Source organism: Solanum dulcamara, chromosome 5 (assembly GCF_947179165.1).
Source record: "Solanum dulcamara chromosome 5, daSolDulc1.2, whole genome shotgun sequence".
In the NCBI taxonomy this organism is placed as follows: domain Eukaryota; kingdom Viridiplantae; phylum Streptophyta; class Magnoliopsida; order Solanales; family Solanaceae; genus Solanum; species Solanum dulcamara.
In genome coordinates, this window is record NC_077241.1 from 57,727,701 (window position 1) to 57,736,527 (window position 8,827).

General features: G+C 33.3%; 1 long non-coding RNA gene across 2 annotated transcripts; it reads right to left on the minus strand.

The window, feature by feature from the left end:
- Positions 1-3,024: 3,024 nt before the first annotated feature.
- Positions 3,025-8,426, minus strand: LOC129889250 (uncharacterized). Of its 2 annotated transcripts, none has more exons than XR_008766860.1 (4): positions 8,104-8,426; positions 6,667-6,735; positions 5,414-5,504; positions 3,025-3,118 (listed from the first exon to the last, which is right to left on the minus strand). It is a non-coding gene; the product is annotated as an uncharacterized LOC129889250 (long non-coding RNA). The 2 variants fall into 2 exon arrangements; XR_008766859.1 differs by lacking the exon at positions 3,025-3,118 and adding an exon at positions 3,443-3,709 and having other exon boundaries at positions 8,104-8,424.
- Between the last annotated feature and the right edge of the window lie 401 nt (positions 8,427-8,827).

The following is an 8,827-nucleotide window of genomic DNA, read 5'->3' on the forward strand; positions in this document are numbered from 1 at the left end:
TGTGGTTATCCGACGATTCGACTAAAAATACTTAACTATTCAAAAAAATCAATCAAGTAAGAGAGACATGAAAGACGTCTTCGAAATGTCACACTCTCACACTTTTAGCTAGTGATAACCTAATCAAAGGTCAATCTGCAGAAGAAAAAACCAGAACCCTATAACAGATCAAACAAGTCATTAATCCTATCGAAAAAGTCAACAATTCTTAGTATCATATACTTATTCTTGATTGTGACCCCGTCAACTACATATTATCGATGCACATGCGGAGAGAACCATTTTTGTTCTGAACAACGAGAACAGGAACACCCCATGGAGAAATAATAGGTCTAATGTCATGACCCAAGCTAGGTCTTAGGTGTGACATGTCGATAAAAATCCAAAGGACCCCAAACAAGCCTATTAGAATATCATTCATGAGCAACATAAGGTAAGTAAAGAAATAAAGCTAAGACATAGATGTGGAAATAAATTATCAACATGAAAAGTCTTAAACTTGAAATGAAATGACAACATAAACTCCATGACACCCAACATGTCTCCTCTAAACTAGATGGGGGCATAAGACGAGCTCTTAGCTCACCCATGACAACAAATAAAAGTCATAAGAATGATGAAAAGATAAAAGTAATGTCCTCGAAACACGAGGATTCACCAACTATAAGAAAGTAAAGTTCAACTCTAGTCACAAGTGGGAGGTGCGCATTGATCATCCGACCCTACATTATGATACAATGTAGGCAAAATCATACATTAGTACATGGAATGCACTAAGTGTGTGAGAAGTATGCATGAACAATGAATATAGGACATAATCAATATGAATCATAAGATGCATGACCAATATCTTAAAACATGAGTAAAACCTTAAAAACCTTAAAACATCATAATCATATGGTCAATTCATCAAAACATCATCATGAGAACTTTATACCTTTTTCATATACATTGATATTGGATAGGATATTTAACCGACATATAAGACCATGCGAGCTATAACATAAAATCTGATTTAACTCCCACATCAAGACAGGAGATGCTACTTTTCCAAGGTAGACTCCGTGAGAACATCATAATCATGAGCTATATGTGGATCCACTAGCTGGACCATATTGGAATCATAAACCTACACGAGCAACGTCGTTAGGGACTAAAGGTTTCTACTATGATTTCCTTGGATAGCTACTGTGGCTACCAGACCGAACTACACCTTAAAGTCTTCTTGGTGATTAGTGATTATCCTAAAGGAAGTCATAAATCATAGGCATTAACATCATTAGGAAAGACAGTAAAATATATCAATCCTCATCATAAAGAAATCATAAGAATAGCTCATTAACATGAATGATTCATAAGAATTCATGAGTTGGTGAGAATGTCTTTTCACCTCTTTACCATGATTGTGTGAAAATTACCTTAAACAGTATAATTACTTGCTTAAAACATCATTGAAATGCCATTCGTAACATTTCATGAGTCATTCATAAACTTTGGTAATCATTCATAAAGCTTTCATTGAAATCACTTGAAAATCATGATCACAGTTCCTTAAAAACATACTTGAAATAGCATATAACATGGGTTGTTAAAATTCAACTTGAAATCATGCAATATGATGTGAATTATACAGAATTTAATCAATAATTATAAGATAAATCATAAGTAAGAAGATCCAATGCAAATTCATGAAACTAGGGCTTTTAGAAAGAAGAATTCAAAAGATAATTTGAAAAGAACCTTGGAAGTCCATGGGTGAAAGGACCCATCAACAAATTCCCACATAATTTTAGCTTTAAAATCCCTAAATTGCAAAGAATTGAAGTCTTGATCTCGATTTCCCTTGGAACTAGCTTGAAAAAGAGGAAGACCTTTGAGAGAAGATTTTGGGATTTGATTAGGGTGAGAATGAGAGAGTTAGGACTTAGGGTAGTTATTAGGCTAGGATAAACCCCCAAAAATTGTCCACATTCTTAATGACATAATAAGGAAAAGACCAAAACACCCCTAAATTTAACTAAAATGGGCTCCTACAAGAAAGGACCACCACGATCCGTGAAGTCCACTATGGCCTGTGGTGTTTGTCGTGGTGAGGGGGCTCTGTTTTGGGTTGGAGGGGTGACCTCCACGGAATCCCCCCTCGTGGTCCTCACCCATTTTCTAATTGCACCAGGTCTGGACCATAATGCTCTTTCACGATTCATGGTCCTCTTCACGGCTCATAAAAGCTCCGTGAAGTCCACCTGGTATTTCCATGGAAACTCCTTAAAACTCCATTTTTTGACTCTTCCAACTTCTGGGGTCTAACAATATCTTCCCATTGGGAACATTCATCCTCGAATGGGACTCAAACTAGCATGAATAGAATAGGAAAGAGACATAGCAACCCAACATGAATGTAAAATATAACGAAAATACATAAAACAAATGTTTAGTCATAAGCTAAAACATGACTTGAAAACTCTTTTCATAAACATGAATGCATATGAAAATATGAGAATGACTGAAACACATGATTTTGACGAAGCGGATCATGAAGGAACTCAATACCTCAACTAGGAACGGAAGAAAAAAGATGAGGATATCGTGAAAGTAGCACCTTCAACCTCTTGGTTCCTTCATAACACCTTAACTGAAGCTATTTCCTTATTCCTCAACTTTCTAACTTGCCGGTCTAGGATCTTAATTGAAACCTCCTCATATGAGAAACTCTCTTTCACTCAGATGTTATCCAAACACACAATGGGGCTCACCAATAAATTTCCTCAACAAAGTCGCATGGAACAGTGGATGCACTTATGCCAACTCAGAAGGCCAATCCAACCTATAAGTGACCATGACAATCAATCTCAAAATATGACATGGACCTATATAAAGAGGACTAAGCTTTCCTTTCTTGCCAAAATGCATCACACTATTCATGGATGAAATTTTCAAGTAGACTCAATCATCAACCTCAAATTCACGTTCCCTTCTCCTTATATCTGAATAAGACTTTTATTGACTTTGGGCAGTCTTCAACGTTTCTCTGATCACTTTAACCTTCTCCATAGCCTGATGTACCAACTCTAGTTCAATCAAGCCAACTTCACCAACTTCAAACCAACTAACATGCACACTACAAGAAAAAAAGCCTTTAGTAATGGAAAATTCGGTCGTTAATAGCCCAAATTCGATCGCTATAAGTCAATAATGACCAGGAAAAAACTGGTAAAAGCCTTATCATTAAAAGTTAACAACCGGATTTCAAGTCCGGTCGTTAAAAATCCTATAATGACATCATATATTCTGGTCGCTAAACCTCACTATTAGTGACAAAAATTTCCCTTCGCTATTTGTCACTCCGGTCGTAAAAAATGATTAACAACAACTACAAATTTGTTCATTGTAAACATTAACACCCAACAAATCCAATTGTTACTAGTGGTTTTAAGAAAGATAATTATACAATTGAAATGAAAATCATCACTTTACTAAAAAACTATACACATTCAAATTACGTGACATAATATTTGTACAACTCTAAAAAATGAGAATAAAATGGTATCCTATACAAATATGACATTTCCTAGCAGATTGTAACAAAATCAATAGGTTCCTCTTGTGCTTAACCTATTCCTATAACTTGTCCAACTGCTTCAATTGTTCTGCACATTCTTCAAGAATAGTAGGTACTTTAGACTCTAGTTTGTAGATTGTATGTCTTGGTCTGCCAAAAAAAAAAATCACCTTAGTATAGCACCAAAACTCCTAATTGCTAGGCAAGATAATGTCCAAGCCAAGAGAAAACAATTCAATATCTCATAAAGATAAAGTTCTAGAGTATAAAAATTCTAATTCAAGATTGATTTCTCCTATTAAAACATATCTAGATTGGTTTCCTACATTTAGTTCCAAGCATGAAACTTTATACATATACTTCATTCCATTAAACTAGAAAAACTAATGAGAAAACCTCATAAGCAGGACCTAAACCACTTTTCATGTAGGTCTAGTAATATAGATATCTTAACATCTGCATTTTAATATTTCATAAAAAGAACAATCATGTCCCTTCTTCCTTAAACTCATTATCTTCACATAGCAAGAAATCATAAAACCTTAATTAAGTACATCAACATAAAACAAGTACAAAAGCTTGATTTCACATGACGATTCTGAAGCCTTGGATCAAATGATAAAGGGGAGAATATGAAATAATTAAATATATTCTATCAGTTATTTTTAATATTTCTAAAAAACTAATGGAGAAACTCCTTACACAGAATATTGGGAACTAGATACCCTTGCTATTAGAAAGGGAGATATTGCTACTAATGAATATGTTAAAAGAATCATCTTTGGTATAGAAGGCACATTACTGTAGAAACTGATATATATTGAATGATATCATACATTATTTTACTATTTTCCAAATCTGAAAAAAATTTCCTATGGATGAGTTATATGACAGTAGATGGATTACTTTTGTATCCAAAAAATAAATTTGAAATAATAAAATTAGAATCATTGTAAGTAGATGACACAACAAATAAGATGAATTCCTCGCACACTTGTAAACAGTAGATTGCTCTCCATAGATGAATTACTAACAAAAGCCAGTTAAAATAGAAAGGAGGAAAATTAAGAAGTAACTAATTTTAGAATAACCATAAAAAATATGTAATCACCAAACTTATCTCGGATTATCTACTTCCTTAAATCTAAGTGGTCAAATGACACTAATTTAGAAGCTCAATTGTATAAGGGATTCTTCAAAGTTGAAGTCAATTCCATACACACAAGTTGTCGACCTATTTTTAAGATCTAATTTCTTTGAAGAGAAAGAGAACATAAAGCAATATAATGCTCAACACTTCACTGATTAGAGTTTTATGCCTTCAAAAGGGATAAAGTTAATGACGGGTTATGGGCCATATTAAAATGTGAAGCATTATTTACTCTTTTGATAAACAATTTTGCCACTGTGAATCTTTTCCTCATGGGCAACTTATAGGACAAGCCTATTCCATAAGAAAAGAGATTAAGTTGAGAAAATTATAAGCAAAAAGTATTCTGTATGGTGTCATGCCAACAATTTAGAAGACCAAGTGTTGAAGATCAGAAACTTCAGTACTTAAGACCATTAAATCACCGCCACCCATAGCTTACATCTAGTCCAAAGAAATTTTCAGATTGTAACCTTTACATGCATGCCAATCATCTGTATTTATGTGTCCATTATTTTTTCCCATATGTATATGTTATGCCTCTATATCAAAGAAAATGGAAGATCCATAACAATACAATATCTCATTTCTTTTGTAAGAAACATAAGACCAATTGTTGCTATTTAATTTAAGTCATTTTTGTAAGGCAGTATAGGAATCTAAGACAATTCAGACTATTCTGAAAAATGATATAAACATCTGACCTGAGTTAATATTCACGAAGTAGTTGCGGTTGGCTGACATGCTTCTTATATCCTATCCCCTGCTGACTGATTTGGTTTCAGAGGCATAGTCCTGGAAGAAAATGCGTATATAAAATAATGGTTGAAATAAACCTTTAAAAGATGATAGGAAAGCTATTATGGTAGGCCAAATACCAAAAATAATATATTGAGTCTACACAGAACTTATTAGAGATGGACCTATTATCTTTTATCACTCTCAACGGCGTGACGGAAATTAAACTTGCAAGATTCAGTTTCAGTTTCAGTTTCAAGTTCAATCCCTCTACTGTTAAGTAGTAAGCCAAAGTGGTAACCAAATATTAGCTGCATTTGCAAAAAAAATCAAGTCGACTATAAGGAAAGAAGTCTAGAAACATTATTACTACAGCACATAGACAAGAGGCAAGGAGTGATTCAACAAGATTCTGAACTTGAGGAAGAACATAGAGCATCTGAAGATTCAGAGAAAAATGAAGTTGGGTTAGTAGTAAAAGGGTGAGTGACATCTGTTTTAACGAAACCATTGATTGGATTTAGGCTAAACTGCACTAGCTTCAAATAGTTGGAAGACTATTAGTCTTACATCAGATAAAAGGGCTATTTTGATAAAGATTTCAACTTGAAGGATTATTTTGAACCTTTTCTCTTATAAAATTACCTAAATAACAAGATATCTAAAAAGAACCACAAATTCTCCAACATTCTAAAAGAAAATTAATTGACAAAAAACTTGGCCAATAGAAAAGAACCAACCTCGTCATATTGGTAGATCCTGTAAAATGTTAAAAACAAGGAAAAGTAGCCTAGTGAAAACTTAAAGGGGCGCATGACATTTCTGTATACTTTTTGCAAGCCAAACAAGAATAGTTGTTTTAATGTAGTTAGAAATACATGTGTGCAAAAGAATGTCAAAGATATATGGTTTAAGAGGGTCGGGAATGAAGCTTACTATATTGAATATCTACGCATTTGCAATTGAAATTCTCCTTAAAATGGAAGCAATGTCAGAATTACAAAATACGGGAAACAACAGAAGGATTATGATAAAAACGATATCTTTTCAAATATTTTCATTTTCTCCATTAAATTTCCTTTTTCTTAATATATATATATGGCATTTACTGTTAAGAAAACAAGGGCTCACTATAAATTAATAGTACAGTTTGCAATCATTTGATAAATAGTAATTAGCAAGTGACTAATGGTAGCAGAGACAAACACCTAGCAATTACCCTATATATAGTAGTGTACTCTCGGTATCTTTGAAGATGTTGTGGTCTCACGGTAATCCATACGCAGCCCTGTCAAAATGAAAAAATATTATGTTTTACATTTCTATTAGCTTTACTTAAAGACACACATATCAACAAAAGTTTAATCGCCAAGTTTCGTTGGTGAAAAGTAGTATGAAAGTGGTGTACAAAAATAAATGAGGCACACGCAAAATATACACAATAAACGAATGCTGCTAAAATGTACAAACATGCACTTCAACTGAGTAATTCAACCAAATTAATTTGTGAAGAACCAAAACATTTTTACCTAGAATCAACATCCAACGAATGCTTCCTCAAGGAGGATAACAACACATTTCATCAAAAATTTTGCTCCTACAGCCCAAGTCTCTCTTTTTCTCCTCACACAGAATTTAGATCATAAAAACACATACACCAATAAACATGAAGAACATTCCTCTAACTAACTAATTCCCTCCTCCCACCAAGCTTTTGATGTCGAGAAGGTTCATACCCGAATTCTAATATATATATTCATGCCTCTAAAATCTATAATGTGACTTCTAATGAAAAAGAAACAGAATCTAGAAAGATCTAATAATTCAGCAAAAATTTTGTATTTGCCTTTATTCCTTAACTCACAACTCAAAGAAACATATACATACAACTATGTTTTAGCAATAACTGATCAATTGATGTGTTAACTCGCTGCCCGTTCAATTTTTTTATAAAAAAAACCAAAAAATTGTTCTACCCCTAAATTCTGATAGCCATGTGACGTATTAATGGTTAATAAACTAATGAGTCATCATCATAAATCAAAAAATGAGTTAACTCAAAACTCCTAATTATTTATAAATATGAGCTTATTATATATTGAAAAAAAGGGGAAAAGAGTGTAAAAAAGTGTAAGAAAATGTAACTTTTGAGCTCAAAATTGGGGAAAGGGAGAATTTTTAAAGCTCATTTGTGGAGGAACTAAATGCCAACCTAGTCAGTTAATTTTTTTTCTTAAACAGGATTTCAAAAAGATTTATCACAATCTACTGTTGTTATTAATCTAGTGAATTATCTCCAATATTGAACTAAAAGCAACCCATCAGAAATTTCAAGATGTTCAAATAAAAGGGGCAAACAATTAAATTTATGAGGAAGGGGTCCTCATACATTAGATATTTCAATCTTCAAATAATTAAGAAATTATATTAAAAGAGAAAACAAACAGTAGATGACAATTTACCGTGAATTAATCCCTATTCATAATTTTTCAAAAGAAATAGCATTGACAGAAGCTTAAATGTAGCATTCATTCCAAATGGTTCACCAAGTACTCAAAGGTAAACTACAACCATTAAGAGCGGGTATGAATTTCATAGAAATACTTTTCATCATACTAGAAACAATATAAGAGACACAGGAAGCAATAATAGTTACCAGTAGGCTAGTGGCGCAACAATAGTTATCAATTACTCCTCCTTGAACATGATCCCGACAAGTTCATGCATCCCATCAAGGCATGCAAGTAAAATTGTCTAGATCCTAACAGTTTTACAGGCTGATTTACTAGCACCAAGTCCATGCGAAAGAGGAACGCAAAGAAAATGTTCTGTCTCACATATACAGAGAGATAAGGATAGAGATAGAGAGAGAGAGGCATGGAGGATGGGTTGGATAGGTTTTGAGCAGGCGCTCATACTGAGGGTTTTGAGAGAAGGGGAAGGATTATGGGTGAAAAAACAAGGGAAATAACAAAAAGGTTTGAGCTTTATTTTTTATTGGATTAATATTAACGATCGGATGTTGCAGATTTTTATGTATCAGATATGGTCCCATTGCTCCTGTTAAAATAAAAATTGACATTTAGCGATCGGAAAATATATTAGTCTGTATGTAACTTATAGCGATGGAAAATTATATTCGGTTGTTAAAAAATGGTCGCTAAAAATCAAAGTTTAGTGATGTGACCTATATCTATTATCATAAGGCCTCAAATTGAGCCATCTAAATGGTGGAATGGTAACTATTATTATAGGCAAACTTTATCAATAACAAATGATCATCCTAGTTATCTTTAAACTCAATGAAATAAGCTCTCAACATATCCTCTAAGGTCTGAGTGGTACTCTATCTGACCGTCTGTCTGAGGGTGAAAAGTTGT